This window comes from Danio rerio, chromosome 6 (genome assembly GCF_052040795.2).
Source record: "Danio rerio strain M-AB ecotype USA chromosome 6, GRCz13ab, whole genome shotgun sequence".
Taxonomy (NCBI): Eukaryota; Metazoa; Chordata; class Actinopteri; order Cypriniformes; family Danionidae; genus Danio; species Danio rerio.
In genome coordinates, this window is record NC_141026.1 from 60,216,938 (window position 1) to 60,236,371 (window position 19,434).

The 19,434-nt window shown below is 37.1% G+C and overlaps 1 protein-coding gene and 1 long non-coding RNA gene across 2 annotated transcripts in view; one reads left to right on the forward strand and one right to left on the reverse strand.

The window, feature by feature from the left end:
• Positions 1–19,434, reverse strand: part of LOC147843705 (uncharacterized) — a 999,056-nt gene that overhangs the window by 263,099 nt on the left and 716,523 nt on the right. The gene's annotated exons all lie outside the window — the stretch shown is intronic.
• Positions 713–5,042, forward strand: LOC147836552 (uncharacterized). Its single transcript, XR_015494405.1, has 3 exons — positions 713–2,556; positions 4,822–4,869; positions 4,943–5,042. It is a non-coding gene; the product is annotated as an uncharacterized LOC147836552 (long non-coding RNA).

Below are 19,434 nucleotides of genomic sequence, written 5' to 3' on the forward strand. Positions count from 1 at the left end.
TGTATTTCCTTTAGAGTATGGGAACCAATTGTCTCCACAAGTATAGCAACAACAATAAATGTTGATCTTGTCGGGACATTTTCTTGATCTCCACGAGGAAAACAGCCAATAAATCCCACAGAATGAAGTATTTTGAAAAAGTAAACATGCAGATTGTTTGCTTTGAGGGTTGAGTTAGAGTAAGAGTATACAATATACAGTCATGCTGATCATGTTTATGGGACTGAATTAGTTTAGCGAGCTCTAATTTCAGAATAGTTTTTACCTGCAATGCCATTCATTCATTTTCTTTTTAGCTTAATCCCATTATTACTCTGGGGTCGCCGCAGCAGAATGAACCGCCAACTTCTCCAGCATATGTTTTATGAAGTGAATGCCCTTCCAGCTGCAATCCATCACTGGGAAACGACCTTACACAGTTATTCACACACATACACTACAGACAATTTCAGCTCACCCAATTGCCCTATTGTGCATGTGTTTGGACTGCGGGGGAAACTGGAGCAAATGAAATCTGCAATATGAGTGTTCAAGCAGCACGTGTTCATCAAGTCAGAGGAAGTGATTTAGTGATTAAAAGCACAGCAAAGGTTTACTGAGAAACTGTTCTCTCTCTCTCGCTCTCTCTCTCTCTCTTTCAATTATAAATCCAGTTAAATCTGATGACTTGCTTTCAACAAGGAACCCAATATCATGCTTTTTTTTTTATTTTGTAACAGGCTCAGTTCTTTTTTCAGCTTTTAACAAATATATGTTTATGTGTTTTGATGAGACTTTTTCACACATCATGATTTTTCCACGTACTCTACAATCCTGGATTAATACCTGACAGAAGTCTTGTCGTGGATCCCAGTTGTAAGAGGTACAAATAATACCTTGACTTCAAGTTGATCATTTGGAAAAGTGTCAGAAGGGAGGTTTTTCTAATGAGTCATCTGCTGATCTGCATCCCATTCATCACAAATACTGCAGAAGACCTACTGGAACCAGCATGGAGCCAAGATTCTCACAGAAATCAGTCAAGTTTGCTGAAGGAGAAATCATGGTTTGGGGTTACATTCAGTATGGGGGCGTGCGGGAGATCTGCAACATCAACAGCCTGAGGTGTCAAGACATTTTTGCTGCCCAAACCACAGGAGAGGGACAATTCTCCAGCAGGATAGCGCTCCTTCTCATACTTCAGCCTCCACATCAAAGCTCCTGAAAGCAAAGAAGGTCAAGCTGCTCCAGGATTGGCCAGCCCAGTCACCAGAATGAACGTTATTGAGCATGTCTGGGGTAAGATGAAGGATGAGGCGTTTAAGATGAATCCAAAGCATCTTGATGAACTCTGGGAGTCCTGCCGAACGCTTTCTTCTTCATTCCAGATGACTTTATTAATCAGTGATTTGAGTCATGTCAGAGATGTATGGATGCAGTCCTCCAAGCTCATGATGGAGTCAGACACAATATTCATTCTGTCTCCACTGCAGCAGGACTTTATATTCTATACTGGACATTATTTCTGTTCAGTGATGAGACTTTAGTCTAAGCAGAGTCAGACCTTACTGTCCTGATCAAATCAGTCAACATAAAGACATGATCAGATTTTATTGTGCTCAAATAAGCAAAATCTAGAAGCCTTTTCCTTTCATATAAGCCACTTCTGATATCAAATGATCAACTAGAAGTCAACTTATTATTTGTTGTTCCTAAAACTTGGATAAGCCACAAAACTTTTGTCAGATAGTGTATAAGACTATAAAGCACAAACTTAAACAACTTGATTAGTAATTTGGAAGGGGTCTTATTTTAAACATATTATTAAAGATTACTTTATATTTTAATTGATTTATTGAAAAGTTTTGTGTTTCTTACTGTAATATACTAAAAATTAAATCTCTCTCTCTCTCTCTCTCTCTCTCTCCCTCTCTCGCTCTTGCTCTTTCTGATGTGCAGGTGGTTCACGGCTGAAATGTCACAGAATCAAGAAGCAAACCGTCAAAAACACTTCAAAGTGTTCAGGTTAACTGTGAGCTATTTAAAGCAGCGGCGCACAGCGAATGTGAACCAGATCAAGATGGACAAGTGTGTCTTTTCAAGAACATTTACAAGGCAAAGTTGTTCCAGTGAAGTCAAGAGCAGATTAAACCTCATTACTCAGAACAAACCCAGGAAGATCATGTGCAGATCACACTTCTGTGTGTTGCAAAACAATGGAAAGCAACGACGATAAGCGTGGCGGTGAAACTTTCACTCAGAAATGGCTGGTAAATGTCACAAATAGTTATAAAGAAACTGAATGTTAAACAATGGGTTATACTTGACATTAATTAAAATGTTAATTTCTTCTAAAATATACTTTACTCTTTGTGGACATGCATATACACTCAAACACACACCTTGCACCACGATGAATTGGAGTTAATATCGTGATCCAAAACTGAAAATGTCTATTCATTTTCAGTAATGGAGGACAGTCAGATCTGAACAAAGGTGAAAATAAACAAAACAAAAATATAAGTGTTTTATTTTAACTAGCTTATGTATTATTTCTACAACATAAAACATTAAAAAGTGCAGTATATAGGTTTGACACCCAGTGACTGAACTAGATATTGCATTCCTGGATCATAACCAGCTTGATATCAAAAAGAAAACGTACGTATTTTACGTTTTGTCAGTTTAGTGGCTAATGCGTACATAATCATATTATATTCATTCGTACAAAAATGTACGATTTTAAAAAGAAGGCGTGGCACTCAACCCCACCCCTGACCTCAACCGTCATTGGGTGATGAGCAAACCGTACTAAATTGTATGGATTAGATTGTACGAATTCATTTGAATTAGCCACCAAATCCAAAAGCTACGAATTGCTGTGAGATTGTGTTACATTTACATTTAGTCATTTAGCAGACACTTTTATTCAAAGCGACTTACAAATGAGGTCAAAAAAGCAATTTACACAACTATAAGAGCAACAATGAATAAGTGCGGTAGGAAAGTTTCAGGTCTGTAAAGTCTAAGAAGGAAAGTATTTGCAATTTTCTTTTTTTTTTTTTGAGTACAGTTAGTGGTATATCCAGAGAGGCAATTGCAGATTAGGAAGGAAATTGGAGACTAAATAGTTGAGTTTTTAGTAGTTTCTTGAAGACAGCGAGTGACTCTGCCGTTCTGATGCAGTTAGGGAGTTCATTCCACCAACTGGGCAGATTGAATGCGAGAGTTCGGGAAAGTGATTTCTTCCCTCTTTGGGATGGAACCACGAGGCGACGTTCATTTACAGAACGCAAGTTTCTGGAGGGCACATACATCTGCAGAAGCGAGAGCAGATAAGAAGGAGCAAAGCCAGAAGTCGCTTTGTAGGCAAACATCAGAGCTTTGAATTTGATGCGAGCAGCAACTGGCAGCCAGTGCAAACGGATGAGCAGCAGAGTGACATGTGCTCTTTTAGGTTCATTGAAGACCACTCGTGCTGCTGCGTTCTGGAGCAGCTGAAGAGGTTTGATAGAGTTAGCTGGAAGCCCGGCTAGTAGAGAGTTGCAGTAATCCAGTCTGGAGAGAACAAGAGCTTGAACAAGGAGTTGAGCTGCATGTTCAGATAGGAAGGGTCGGACCTTTCTGATGTTATAGAGTGCGAATCTGCACGATCGAGCAGTTCTAGAAATGTGGTCAGAGAAGTTTAGTTGGTCATCAATCGTTACTCCAAGGCTTTTCACCATTTTAGATGCAGTAATGGTTGCCCCATCCATCTGGATTGAAAAGTTATGGTGTAGAGTCAGGTTGGCAGAAACTACAAGCATTTCCGTTTTTGCGAGGTTAAGCTGAAGATGATGATCTTTCATCCAGCGTGAAATGTCCAACAGGCAGGCTGAGATGCGAGCTGGACCCGAGGGATCGTCAGGATGAAAAGAAAGGTATAGCTGGGTATCATCAGCATAGCAGTGGTAGGAGAATCCATGTTTCTGGATGACTGGTCCTAGAGATGACGTGTAGATGGAGAAGAGATGTATGTATATACACATACATACATGCATATATACATACATGCATATATATATATATATATATATATATATATATATATATATATATATATATATATATATATATACACACACACACACACACACACACACATACAACAGTTCTGTCTGGTTCTCGAATCTGATTGGCTGACAGCAGTTGTGATGATAGCAATAACAGCACTTGTACAGCCTCTTCACCTTTGTGTATTACTCCGCCCACAGAGTGACAGCAGATCAACAAACTCACTACAGTTAGACAAATATTGCAGCTGTTGGACAACAATGTACTTTGAGGCTTTTTTAGTCAAGAATGTAGTTGTTTAGATTGCAATTATGCAGTTTATTTATAAGGATAGTGCCTATTTTATCATATATTTTTAATTTCTGTTAGCCACAGACGATTGACGTTGGCTATCCACAAGATGGCACCAGGACCACATAATAAGCCCTTGCTTAGATTATTCATTCATTCATTTTCTTTTCGGCTTAGTCCCTTTATTAATCTGGGGTCACCACAGCGGAATGAACCGCCAACTTATCCAGCACGTTTTACGCAGCAGAAGCCCTTCTGGGAAACACTCATACACTTTCAATCAAACACATACACTATGGACAATACAGTCTATCCAATTCACCTATAATACGTCTTTGGACTTGTAGGGGAAACCGGAGCACCCGGGTTTTTTTGACTCTCCGTGTTTGATTTTCTTATTTATATACACGATTGTGCCATCGAACTGTTGTATAAATGCATTATCACACGAGTAGCAGTGCAATATGGCTGTATATTGTCACTGGTGGGACTCTTAAGGCACGCCTCCCACCAGTGCTAATATACAGCCATATCGCACTGCTACTTGTGTGATATTGCTCATATATATATATATATATATATATATATATATATATATATATATATATATATATATGAGCAATATCACACGAGTACTTATTTATTTTTATTTTTTTATAATAAATAATTAAAATACATGTTTTTGGGTAGTGGGTGCATGGCCATTATTTCTAGCAATGCCCCTGAGTTACTTTAATGTGTTATATGATAATATAATTGGTGACTTTGCAGCAAAAAAGCAGAAAAAGTCCAGAGGTACTGACATATTAGTAACATTTCAGCTTGTTTGTGTGCTGTCTGAATGTTTGCTTGTGAGATAATTACATGTGTTTCAATGGAAGTAATAAAAAGTTCTAGATTTTTGGGATGGGTGGGGGTGGTTGTATATGTGGTGGTTCACCCAACATGCAAATGTCTGTTATTTATCATGTGAATTCAATATTATTGTTTTACTTATTTAACACATTATTATGTTATTTTAACACTTTAATTTAATATTGATTGATTGATTTAACAAATGTGTTTTATATTTATAATTTATTGTTTTTATATAACTTTTTTGGTCCCACTTTATATTAAGTGTCCTTGACTACTATGTACTTACATAAAAAAAAATAAATACAATGTACTTACTGTGTTTATAATGTATTTAAGAACACTTGTGGTGCTTTTAAGTTGGAATGGAGGTTGGTTTATGCACATGTTTGGTGGTATGGGTGGGTTTAAGGGTGGGTTAAGGTGTAAGGGATGGTCAACAGTGTATTTACAAATGTAATTACAAAAGTTAATTACAGATGTAATTACATACATGTATTATATCAAGCATAAGTACACAATAAATACATGTATTTACACAATAAGTACATTGTAACAAACTATTAATTTCTATGTAAGTACATATTAGTTAAGGCCACTTAATATAAAGTGGGACCACTTTTTTTTTACAAAGGTGAATTAATTTAAATATATATTAATAACTTTTAAACCTTATTTGTGACATTCAATATTGTTATTATTCATTCATTCATTCATTCTCCTACAGCTAAGTCTTTATTACAGAGGTCTCAACAGTAGAATGAACCTATATCTCCACAGCAGAATCAACTATATTGTTAAAATTGCAAGAAATGCTGTCAGACCTTTATAGACTACAAAAAGTATTAGCATTTTACTCAAACACATATTTAATAAAGGTCATCAAGCGCTCTCTAAATGTTTTACCGCTTACATAATCTAATATACAGTAAACATCTTCCTAATGCTCCACTATTTAGCGGTCATATACATTCATGCATGCATTTTCCTTTTCAAAGCTGAAGTGAAGGTTTGAGCCGTCCTATATTCTTCTGTCTATTTATTGTCTATTTTGGTTCTCCGCTGTGTTTTAGTGCTTTCTGACGGCGTGTTGGAGTCCGGCTCCTCATTCTCTCTGTGAGCTATAAGCAATGGAGGCAATTTAGCAGAACTCCTGTGTATTGATCAAAGCCCAGAGAAATAAATAAGCTGCCAGACTCGTGCCAATCACAGCTGACAGCGGATGAGGAGCTGGACCTGTTCTCCATCTTTCCAGCGCGCCGCCATAAACAAGAACAGAAATAAAGAAATAAGATCACGCTCTGTTGCTTTCAATCTCAAACTGAGCCGCTCTGAAACGTGTGCATGTACAGATTCAGTCTCTACACGGCTGTGGATGCAATAAGCTGGACGCTAATTGAAATTATATCACAGGCTACATAATAAATATGCGATTTTGCTGTTGAATATTGCAAATGTGGTATTTTTTGCCATTTGAGAAAGCTGTTTTAATATATATATATATATATATATATATATATATATATATATATATATATATATATATATATATATATATAGTTAAAGTCAGAATTATTAGCGCCCCTGAATTATTTTTTTTAACACATTTCTAATCATGATAGTTTTAATAACTCATCTCTAATACCTGATTTATTTTTTCTTTGCCATGATGACAGTAAATAATATTAGACTAGATATTCTTCAAGACACTTCTATACAGCTTAAAGTGACATTTAAAGACTTAACTAGGTTAATTAGGTTAACTAGGCAGGTTAGGGTAATTAGACAAGTTATTGTAAACGATGGTTTGTTTGTAAACTATTGAAAAAAAATGCTGAAAGGGGCTAATAATTTTGACCTTAAAATAGTAGAGAAAAAATTACATTTTACATTTACATTTAGTCATTTAGCAGATGCTTTTATTCAAAGCGACTTAAAAATGAGGACAAGGAAGCAATTTACACAACTATAAGAGCAACAATGAATAAGTGCTGTAGGCAAGTTTCAGGTCTGTAAAGTCTAAGAAGGAAAGTATTTGTAATTTGTTTTAGTAATTTTTTTGTAATTTTTTTGTAAAAATTTTAGTTTTTTTTTTTTTTTTTTGAGTACAGTTAGTGTGATATTCAGAGATTGTAGATTAGGAAGTGAAGTGGAGACTAAATTGTTGAGTTTTAAATGGTTTCTTGAAGACAGCGAGTGACTCTGCCGTTCTGATGCAGTTAGGGTGTTCATTCCACCAACTGGGCAGATTGAATGCGAGAGTTCGGGAAAGCGTTTTCTTCCCTCTTTGGGATGGAACCACGAGGCGACGTTCATTCACAGAACACAAGTTTCTGGAGGGCACATACATCTGCAGAAGCGAGAGCAGATAAGAAGGAGCAAAGCCAGAAGTCGCTTTGTAGGCAAACATCAGAGCTTTGAATTTGATGCGAGCAGCAACTGGCAGCCAGTGCAAACGGATGAGTAGCGGAGTGACATGTGCTCTTTTAAGTTCATTGAAGACCACTGGTGCTGCTGCGTTCTGGAGCAGCTGAAGAGGCTTGATGGAGTTAGTAATTAAAAACTGCTTTTATCCTAGCCGAAATAAAACAAGACTTTCTCCGGAAGAAAAAATATTATCAGACTCACAGTGAAAATTTCCTGAAACTGTTAAACATCATTTGGGAAATATTTAAAAAAGAAAAATTTTCAAAGGGGGGTGAATAATTCTGACTTCAACTATATATACAGTTGAAACCAGAAGTTTATATACACTCTAAAAAAACAAACATAACCATCCTTTTATTAATGTCTAGACAGTCTACAGTTGACATATTTCCTTGGTATTTTTCAGCTTTGCTTTTAAACTGTATCACTTTGGTCAGATGTTTTGGGTCTCCTTCTACAAGCTTGCTTCTTTCTTTTTCCTCTTCTGCGTCCTCTACTTTCCATTCTTCTTCTTCTTACCCCTCTACCACTTCATCCTCTTTCTTCTCTTCTTCCTCTATCATTTCTTGCTCTTCCTCCTCCTCTTCTTCCTCTTTCTCCTTTACCACTTTATCCTATTTTTTCTCCTGCTCTTCAACCTCTTCTTCCTCTTCCTTTTATCCTTCCTCTTTATTCTCTTCTCCCTCCTCTTCCTCATCTACCACTTCTTCCTCTTTCTACTCTTCCTCTCCATCCTCCTCTTCCTCTTCTATTACTCCTTCCTCCTTCACTTTCTCTTCTTCCTCATCTACCACATCTTCCTCTTCCTCCTCTTCTTCTGCAACCTCTATTTATTTTTCTTCTATTACTTCTTCCTCCTTCACTTCTTCCTCTTCCTCAACTCCACTTCTTTTTTTCCCTCTTCCACTACTCGTTTCTCTTCCTTCCATTCTTCTTCCTCTACCACTTCATCCTCTTTCTTCTCTTCATCTTATCTTGCTCTTCCTCCTCTTCCACTTCTTCCTCTTTCTCCTTTACCACTTTATCCTATTTTTTCTCCTGCTCTTCAACCTCCTCTTCCTCTTCCTCTTATCCTTCCTCTTCGTTCTTCTTCCTCCTTTTCCTCATCTAACACTTCCTCCTATTCAACTTTCTCTTCTTCTTCCTCCTCTACCACTTTTTCCTCTTCCTCCTCCTCTTTTCCATCCTCCTCCTCCTCTTCTCCATACCCCACTTCTTACTCCTCATCGACCACATCTTCATCTTCTTCCCCTTCATCTTTTTCCTCATCCACTTCTTCTTCCTCGTCTTCTCCCACTTCCTCCTCATTCTCTTCCTCCTCCCTTTCCTCATCTAACACTTCTTTCTATTCAGCTTTCTCTTCCTCTTCCTCTACCATTTCTTCCCCTTCCTCTTTTCCATCCTCCTCTTCCTCTTCTCCATCCTCCATTCTTCTCCATTCCTCCTCCTTTGCCATTTCTTCCTTTTCGTCTTTTTCCTCATCTACCATTTCTTGCTCTTCCTCTTCTTCCACTGCCTCCTCTTTCTCATTTACCACTTCTTCCTCTTTCTCCTGCTCCTCCTCCTCTTCTTCTTTTTCTTACTCCTCCTCATTTTTCCTCAATTTCTTTTTCCTCCTCCTCTTTTTCATTCTCCTCCATCTCTTCTTCCTCATTTACCACTTCTTTCTATTCAACTTCCTCTTCCTACCCCTTCTCCACCCTCCACTTCTTCCTCCTCTACCACTTCCTCCTCCTCTTCTCAATCATCCTCTTGTTCTTCCTCCTCTACCACTTCCTCCTCTTCTCAATCATCCTCTTATTCTTCCTTCACTTCTTCTGTTTGTTGATGTCTCATTGAGTGTTTCAGTATTGGGTTGCCAGATCTCCGTGTGAAGCGTCTGTCATTCCCCCGCGCTGCGCTCATTAGCATTATGGTGCGATCCATCCAGCAGCACCCCTGACTAATTCTTTATTTGTATCAAAAAGAGGACAAAAAAAAAACATGGCAAATTCCCCGGAGCACCAACAAGCTTCACGTCTCATTTGACTATGCTAATTACCTTTTGCATGATTAATTGGACCAATTAGAATTAGTGGTGGAAGAAAACGATTCTTGGCAAGGTGCAAACTATTAATTAGTCATGAAAACATTATTAATGCAGGGCTTTAATCTGAGTGAATACGACAGAATTACAGAAATAAGGGTTATTATGACGCGCTGCGCTTGTGTGGAGAGAAATAGAGACGCACTTAGTGGATTAAAATACCAGAACACACAGAATATATATTTATATATATATATACACACACACACAAAATACAAACAAAAGAGAAATAAGCCCTGTTTAATACAGCATTAATAATATTATGTGATGGTTTTGTTTGATTTAACACTCAGTCATTTAGTATTGTGTATTATTAATGTGTAATTATTAAAAGAGTCTACACTTTATCACCAATCACATGTAAAGTAAGTTATTAATCATGCAAATTGAATATTATTGGTATATTTATTCAATATAATAAAGTTATTTTTAACACTTTTATAATAATATTGATTTATTAAACAAATGTGAACGTTTTTACAAAGTTGAATTCATTTAAATATATATTAATATCTTTTCAATCCTATTTATGACATTCAATGGTGTTATTGTTCATTCATTCATCATCCATCAGCTTAACCTCCATTTTGTAAGTCACCACAGCAGAATGAAATGCCAACTATTCCAGCATATGTTTTAAGCAGCGGATGCCCTTCCAGCTGCAACCCAGTACTGGGAAACACCCATACACAAACGCTCATACACTACGATCAATTAATTCCCCTATAGCACATGTGTTTGGACTTGCAGGGGAAACTGAAGCACCCGGAGATAACCCACGCCAACACAGGGAGAACATGCAAACTCCACACTGAAACACCAACTGACCAAGCCGGGACTCAAATCAGCACCCTTCTTGATGTGAGGTGATATTGTTAGTAGTTTACTATTATTATTATTATTATTATTATTTTTATTATTATTATTATTATTTCTTTGGCTAAATTTTAAGGTTTAATAAATATTTATGCTGGAAAATATTCTGCATAAATCATTAAAGTTAATAAGTCAGATTACATTATTTTTCCAAGGCAGATTTAAGTCATTTTAGGATACATTATACTAAATAATAATGTATGAGTCATGTTCAGTACTATTAATATTTCACACATTTATGAGCTAGTTAACTTTTAGACTATTTACAGGTGCAGTAGGTGATTGTCTTCAGAAACATGTGTTGTTGTGCTGGTTGAAAGTCTTTACATGCTAATAGTAATGATTACAGTAAATGATCTAAATGTGTTTATGTGCAGTTTTATATTCTGGACTAAATTTATATAGTATTTATATAAAGTTTATATATATAATTTATTATATTCTGACTAGTTTTATATTAAGACTAAAAAAATTTCATCCGATTACAATTAGTTGGGCCGACAATTCCCATAATTCTGATAAGTAGCCCAAACTGTCTGTCGACAAATGTAGATTTGCACAACTGCGCACCTCTGTTCATGCAGATCATGTGGACATGAGTGACAGATGAGTGAATCAAAACTTGTTCAAATCCTGAATCAATGTTGGAGTTAGTTTTGTACGCTGGAGGAAGGACGACACCATGGTTGAAGTCTTTCTATTAGACAGGTCATGTTCTGTTTTAAAACTCTTTCAGTCACGCAGAGCTGATGTAGATTGTGTTGTTATGAATGGGTTATCTGCACAGAAGTGTTGTTCAGCCACTGAAATCTCCCGGGGAAAGACTGATGTGACTATTTTCAGTTACAAGCTAGTAGCTAAGTTAAAGTAGTAACTTTAACTTTATATATTTTGTCAATATGGACTCAAAAGTCTTAACTTACTGCTGCATTGCAAAATAAAGTGAATATCTTATCTACTTCGATCATTCTCAGAGATGTTTTTCGCAGAGGCGTCACTTCTACAAAGAACACTTAAAAGTATGTTATGAAACTCGTAATAGTTTCATATCTAGGCTTTTGTGACCCTAAAAACTCAACCTGGTGGCCTGAAAAAAAGGTCACACTTTAAAATACGGTTTCATTAGTTACTGTATTTACTGACATGAACTAATTATGAACAATATATGTACAGCAATTATTAATCATAGTTAAACATTTACTAGTGCTTTATTTAACCCAAATTCATGCTTGATATCATTACAGGGTTTCTGAAGGTTTCACAAAGTCAAATTTAGGACATTTAAAAAACTTGTTTTTGATAATTATGAATAAAATTGGCGCAGTTGGTAGCACGTTCACCTCACAGCAAGAAGGTTGCTGGTTCGAGCCCCGGCTGGGTCAGTTGGCATTTCTGTGTAGAGTTTGCATGTTCTCCTTGTGTTGGCGTGGGTTTCCTCCGGGTGCTCTGGTTTCCCCCACAAGTCCAAAGAAATGTGGTACAGGTGAATAGGGTGTGCTAGTGTATGAGTGTGTGTGTGTGGATGTTTCCCAGAGATGGGTTGCAGCTGGAAGGGTATCCGCTGTGTAAAACACATGCTGGATAAATTGGCGGTTCATTCTGCTGTGGCGACCCCCAATTAATAAAGGGACTAAGCAAAAAAGAAAATGAATGAATGAATGAATGAAATTTCAGACTTAGACAATGCTAAAGACTAAAAATTTCCCGTGCGAAAGAGGTTCACTTGCCCTATCCAAAAAATGTTAATTAGTTGAATTATATTTGCCGCATATTTTAAATAATCTGTCAAAACAAGCAAACCTTAGTTGTATACATAAACTACCTGACAAAAGTCTTGTTGCCTATCCCAGTTTCCCTAGTTGATCAATTGCTATCAAAAGTGTCTTATATGAAAGGAAAAGGCTTCTAGATTTTGCCTATTTGAGCACAATTAAATCTGATCATGTCTTGATTTTGACTGATTTCATCAGGACAGTAAAGTCTGACTCTGCTTAGACAAAAGTCTCATCACTGAACAGAAATAATGTCCAGTATAGAATATAAAGTCCTGCTGCAGTGGAGACAGAATGAATATTGTGTCTGACTCCATCATGAGCTTGGAGGACTGCATCCATAAATCTCTGACATGACTCAAATCACTGATTAATAAAGTCATCTGGAACGGCAAAGAAAGCGTTCCTGCAGGACTCCCAGAGTTCATCAAGAGTCTTTAGATTCATCTTCAACGCCTCCTCCTTCTTCTTACCCCAGACATGCTCAATAATATTCATGTCTGGTGACTGGGCTGGCCAATACTGGATCAGCTTGACCTTCTTTGCTTTCAGGAGCTTTGATATAGAGGCTGAAGTATGAGAAGGAGCGCTATCCTGCTGGAGAATTGTCCCTCTCCTGTGGTTTGGGCAGCAAAAATGTCTTGACACCTCAGGCTGTTGATGTTGCAGATCTCCCGCACGCCCCCATACTGAATGTAACCCCAAACCATGATTTCTCCTTCACCAAACTTGACTGATTTCTGTGAGAATCTTGGCTCCATGCTGGTTCCAGTAGGTCTTCTGCAGTATTTGTGAAGAATGGGATGCAGATCAGCAGATGATTCATCAGAAAAACCTCCCTTCTGACACTTTTCCAAACAGGGCCGGAGTGGGACTCCTTTTCAGCCCTGGAGTTTCAAGCCTCAGACCGGCCCACCTCAGTTCACGACTGACTATAGTAAAATAAGGACATTTCCAATTCAGTTTCTAATTACACTATCACGTCTTTTTTTGAGAAAACAGCTGCTTTAGAACTTCAAATGTTCAACAATCCTAACAGTATTATATGTCTTAACAATAAAAATGAAAAAAAAAATAAGCTACTCAGACGAGGATCAAACCCAGGTCGGCTTCATGCCCTAACGTGCTAACCACTGGACCACAACAGCTATAAAACAAGAGGTGACTCGTCTGAGTTATATCATTATTAACCTGCAGGCTGCATCTTGCTCACGAGCCTGCGAGAAAATAGATAAAAAGAGCACAGTTGTCGTAAAATAATAAATAAGAAGACTGTGGTCAAGTAAAAAATTAATTAATTTAAAAAGTGTGACTGCTGAGAGCAAAAGATTCTGGAGCTAGGGACACCGGCCCTCGCGGCCAAAAAACGGACAGGCCCACCGGGAATTCTCCCGGTCCTCCCGATTAGCCAATCTGGGCCTGTTTCCAAATTATTAGAAGTCAAATTATTATTTGGTGCTCTTACAACTTTGAACCATGACAAGACTTTCGGAAAAAAGTTTTTCGGAAAAAAAAAAAGATATATATATATATATATATATATATATATATATATATATATATATATATATATTAATGTACTAACAATGTATTTTCGTTATAAAACATGAACACATACTGTATTAAATGCATTGCTCATTGTTTGTTCATGTTAGTAAATGCATTAAGTTATTCAACCTTATTGTAAAGTGCTACCGAAAAAAATCCCCTTTCTGTGGTGGGGAGGTCAGTAGTTTCTACTAAAGGCCACGTGAATCCCTTTCTCCAGGAGAAAACACTGCTAAACAAGACGTCGACTAAAGCGTTGTGTTCCTGAGGAAACTCCGCTCTGATAATAAGTGTTTACACGCTGCTGCCGCGGGACGAGGAAGGGATTTCCTCTTGTTGTTATTGTGTGATTGTCATAAAAATATAATGAGGTAAAAAGACTCTTTGGAGAATCACAGTATTGTTGTGTAGAGTAGCACATAAGCGAATGTATAATGTGACAGGAGCGTAAATAAATCAGCGTCAGCACCGTGATTGATAAACGCTGCATATTTATGATACAGTGATTTATAGAGCTTCTGTGGGATGCCATTAGCAGAAGAAATAAAGCAATGTGCTATCTGAACATTCAATGTGACTTTTTTTAAGGTGCAGTATGTAGGATTGACACCTATTGGACGAACTAGGAATTGCAGTCCAAATTCAAAATGCGTATACAACACAAATTGAGGCTGCCAGATTGATGACAGAAATAGGAGTGAGCACAGTCCGAACACATGCGCTATAGGGGAATATGGGTAAACAAAATTGGCCGTAGTGTGTTTGTGAATGAGTGTGTATGGGTGCTTCAAAGCAATGGGTTGTGGCTGGAAGGGCATTCACTGCATAAAACATATGCTAGAGTAGTTGGTGGTTCATTCCACTGTGGCGACCCCTAATCAATAAGGCACTAAGTCAAAAGAAAATGAATGATTATGCTCATTAAAATATTTTGGAGGCTGATACTGTCCATTTTCGGTTGCACCCGCATACATTGAGGCAGCTTTCAAGACTGAAATGCAATATGCTGTTATTTTCCACCAAGTCAACCGGAGGTGCTGAAATATAATTGCTTCCATACTTTGAAAGTCGATGGTTACAAGTTTTCAGCGTTATTAAAAAAAAATTAAAAGTCTTCTTTTGTGTTAAAGAGAAGCAAAAACTGGTTTGGAACAAGTGAAGGGGCAAAACATCTTTATTTTTTGGTGAACTATCCCTTTAAAATAGACAAATCTCTGTATATGAGGACACTCTGTATATAGTGTACATTACATTCTTAGAAATAAAAATACCAGCTTTACTTTTTTCTCCTTTACCTACTATACGGCCTGATCTATTAAACAATCCAGTAGTTTCACATACTGTCAACGTTTGGTTTTTTGGTTGGCAAGCTGGCTCCCTGTAAAGTCCCATCACAAAAAAAAGTCATTCATTTGCTCCCTCATTTAAAAATACAGGATTCGATGACTGGAAATAAAATTTGATATATTTATTGATCAAATATTTCCTTCATTTGAGCAACTACAAAGTAAACAAAATTTACCTTGGTCCAATTATTTATAAATATTTGCAAGTGCAAAACTTTACTAAACAAAACAACCCACTGTACCCTAATTCCCCGAATCAGTCATTAATGGAAATGATAATTTTGCGTCTTATATATATATATATATATATTTATAGTTGAATTTTTTTTTCTTTTTTAAATATTTCCCAAATGATGTTTAACAGAGCAAGGACATTTTCACAGTATGTCTGATAATATTTTTTTTCTGGAGAAAATCTTATTTGTTTTATTTGTTTTGTATATTTGTTTTATTTAATTTTTAACCCCATTTTAAGGTAAATATTATTAGCCCCTTTAAGCAATTTTTTTTTGACTGTCTGCAGAACACACCATCATTATACAATAACTTGCCCAATTACCCTCACCTGCCTAGTTACCCGAATTAACCTAGTTAAGTCTTTAAATGTCACTTTAAGCTGTCTAGAAGTGTGTTGAAAAATATCTAGTCAAATATTATTTGCTGTCATCATAGCAAAGATAAAATAAATCAGTTATAAGAAATGAGTTACTAAAACTATTATCTTTAGAAATGTGTAGAAAAAATCTGCTCTCCATTAAACAGAAATAGGGGAAAATTTGGGAAATTTAGGAAAAAAAATAAACAGGGGTTCTAATAATTCAGGGGGGCTAATAATTCTGACTTTAACTGTATGTATGTGTATATACAAACACACACACACACACACACACACACACACACACAAAGTTGAAGTCAGAATTATTAGCATCTGTTTATTTTTTATTTTTTTCCCAATTTCTGTTTAACAGAGAGAAGATTTTTTTCAACACATTTCTAAACATAATATTTTAATAACTCATCTCTAATAACTGATTTATTTTCTCTTTGCCATGATGACAGTAAATAATAATTTACTAGATCTTTAAGTCACTTCTATACAGCTTAAAGTGACATTTAAAGGCTTCACTGGGTTAATTAGGTTAACTGGGCAGGTTAGGGTAATTAGGCAAGTTATTCTATAACGATGGTTTGTTCTGTTGTCTATTGAAAAAAAATAGCTTAAAGGGGCTAATAATTTTGACCTTAAAATGGTTTCAAAAAAATTAAAAACTGCTTTTATTGTAGCCGAAATAAATCAAATAAGACTTTCTCCAGAAGAAAAAATATTATCAGGCATACTGTGAAAATGTCCTTGCTCTGTTAAACATCATTTGGGAGATATTTGAAACAGAAAAAAAATGAAAGGGGGCTTATAATTCTGACTTCAACTTTATCTCTCTAAATCGCTCATGTTTAATATAAACCCGAAAAGTCCTAAGTAATATAACATCACAAGTGTCGTTGCTATTTTTAATTTAAATTAATCTAATTTTAATTTGAAACAAAATGGTGTCCAAATGGAATCTTTCCGGAGCTGAAAAAAAAGAAGAGAAAAGCAGAGAAAAGCAAGCTCAGAGTAAAGGTGTGTTCCGCTATAATACATTATTTAGTACTTTGTAATACTTTGCAGTACCTGCAAACTTATGTTTTCATTCATTCATTCATTCATTTTCTTGTCGGCTTAGTCGCTTTATTAATCCGGAGTCGCCACAGCGGAATGAACCGCCAACTTATCCAGCAAGTCTTTACGCAGCGGATGCCCTTTCAGCCGCAACCCATCACTGGGAAACATCCACACACACATTCACACACACACACCTGTACCGCATGTCTTTGGACTGTGGGGGAAACCGGAGCACCCGGAGGAAACCCACGCGAAGGCAGGGAGAACATGCAAACTCCACACAGAAACGCCAACTGAGCCGAGGTTCGAACCAGCGACCTTCTTGCTGTGAGGCGACAGCACTACCTACTGCGCCACTGAATCGCCCACTTATGTTTAAATATGAGTAAATATTTTATACATATGTATTATAGGTTAAATATGTTACAGTTTATAAAAATGTATACAATTAAATAATGGAATTGTGTTTTTTTTTTTGTGCTTCTGTTTTTACACCAGTGGGCCCAATTTTATTTATTTATTTTTCGCATTTAGGGCCCCTCGACCCAACAGGCTGACAATGATCTCAAAGTACCTCAAAAACACAAGTGTACTCTATAGGTACAAAAATGTACCTTTTAAACTACCATCTGTAAGATACAAAAGTGAACAGGTGACATGTTTTAGATAAATATCACGTGAGGTAAGCAAGCCGTTATCTGTGCTGATGCCTTCAGTGCTTGTGTGTTTCCAATCGCTCTCTTCCATTACGAAAAGACTATTTGGGATTACACTGGCAAAATGCAACTCCACGACGACTCATTGACGCAAACCGACAGGTCCAATCCGCATTTACACGCGCCACGTCTCAGGTCAAAATTGGTCGTTTCTTAGCTGACAAGTTTCATTTTCGCATCGATTTAGCTGAGGAAAATTCTACTGTGACCGTTTGTCCAAAGTGATGCTTAAAAAGCTGAAAAAAGACGCCGCAACGCGAGATGTCAAATCCAGCAACGAGCGTCACCTCATCTGGCTTCCAATCTGTTTCCCTTCACATCCAATGTCTTTTATGAAAAATCTCTGAAACAGAAATGATCTGGGGGAGCAATAATGTCCAGCACTAATTTAATACCTTATTACCATAAGCCTAGTGCGATGCATGCATAATAAATTTGTTGTATCGCGCACGGCTCAGGCATACGGTTGGAACAGGATTGCGGGTCCTGAGACAGCAAGCCCCATTTGCATGATATGATGTGAGAGTTGAATGAATTGGAGGATTATGGGAAACACTGCCTCCCTGCCCAGGCTCATTGTACTGAAGAGAAGTATCACATACCCACAGATGGTTCGGAATTTGGAACAAACCAAAGAGAAAAGCATGGAAACGAGAGGGAAAAAAATGTGCATGCGAGAGGGGAAAAAGAGGGGGAAAACATCAAAGACTGCATTTTTAATTTCATTTTAAAAGCGCGGGGCACTATCTGCCGGATTTTCTCTTTAATTCAAGAGGAAGAAATGTAGTTTTACTTAAAGCACAGCTTTTTTAAAAGTAGACTCAATGTGGTTAGCTACAGTTCTGCCCGAGACGTTTTAGGAAAGGCTTATTTCCACAGATGCACGCACGCTCAAAAAGGCCGGAGCGGAACCGCTTAAAAATATATATCAGAATACATACATTCGTACATTTTAGCTTCCAGTTTGTATATGCAAAAAAATGCACATTTTAAATCAGCTTCATTGCACTCCTACACTTTAAACACAAATAAAAATCAGAGCTAATATGACTTATTTATAAATATTCAAACTTTAAAAACATTTCACGTTGATATCGATGCAAGTAAAGTGGCTTCTGAGTTTTCTGATATTAGAAGGTCCTCTAACTTTACATGTCCTTGGTCCTACGCACTGTAGGGGTCACACTCTTAGCTTACTCTCATGGTCAAGAATCTTGGTGTGACTCTGGAGTCAGATCTGAGTTTTAATAGTCATGTCAAAGCAGACAGTAAATCAGCATACTATCATCTCAAAAACATTGCAAGAATCAGATGCTTTGTTTCCAGTGAAGACTCAGAGAAACTTGTTGATGCTTTTATCAGCAGCAGGGTGGATTACTGTAATGGACTCCTCACTGGTCTTCCCAAAAAGACAGTCAGACAGTTGCAGCTCATCCAGAACACTGCGGCCAGAATTCTGACCAGAACCAGGAAATCAGAGCACATCACACCTGTCCTCAGGTCTCTACACTGGCTCCTAGTTACATTCAGAATAGAGTTTAAAGTATTATTACTGGTCTATAAATCACTAAATGGCCTAGGAGCTCAATACATTACAGATATGCTCACTGAATACAAACCCAACAGATCACTCAGATCTTTAGGATCATATAAACGAAGTTCCAAGAGTTCAGTCAAAGCAGGGTGAACCAGCTTTCAGCCACTACACCCTTCGCTGCTGGAATCAGCTTCCAGAAATGATCAGATGTGCTCCAACATTAGGCACATTCAAATCAAGACTGAAAACACATCTGTTTAGCTGTGCCTTTACTGAATGAGCACT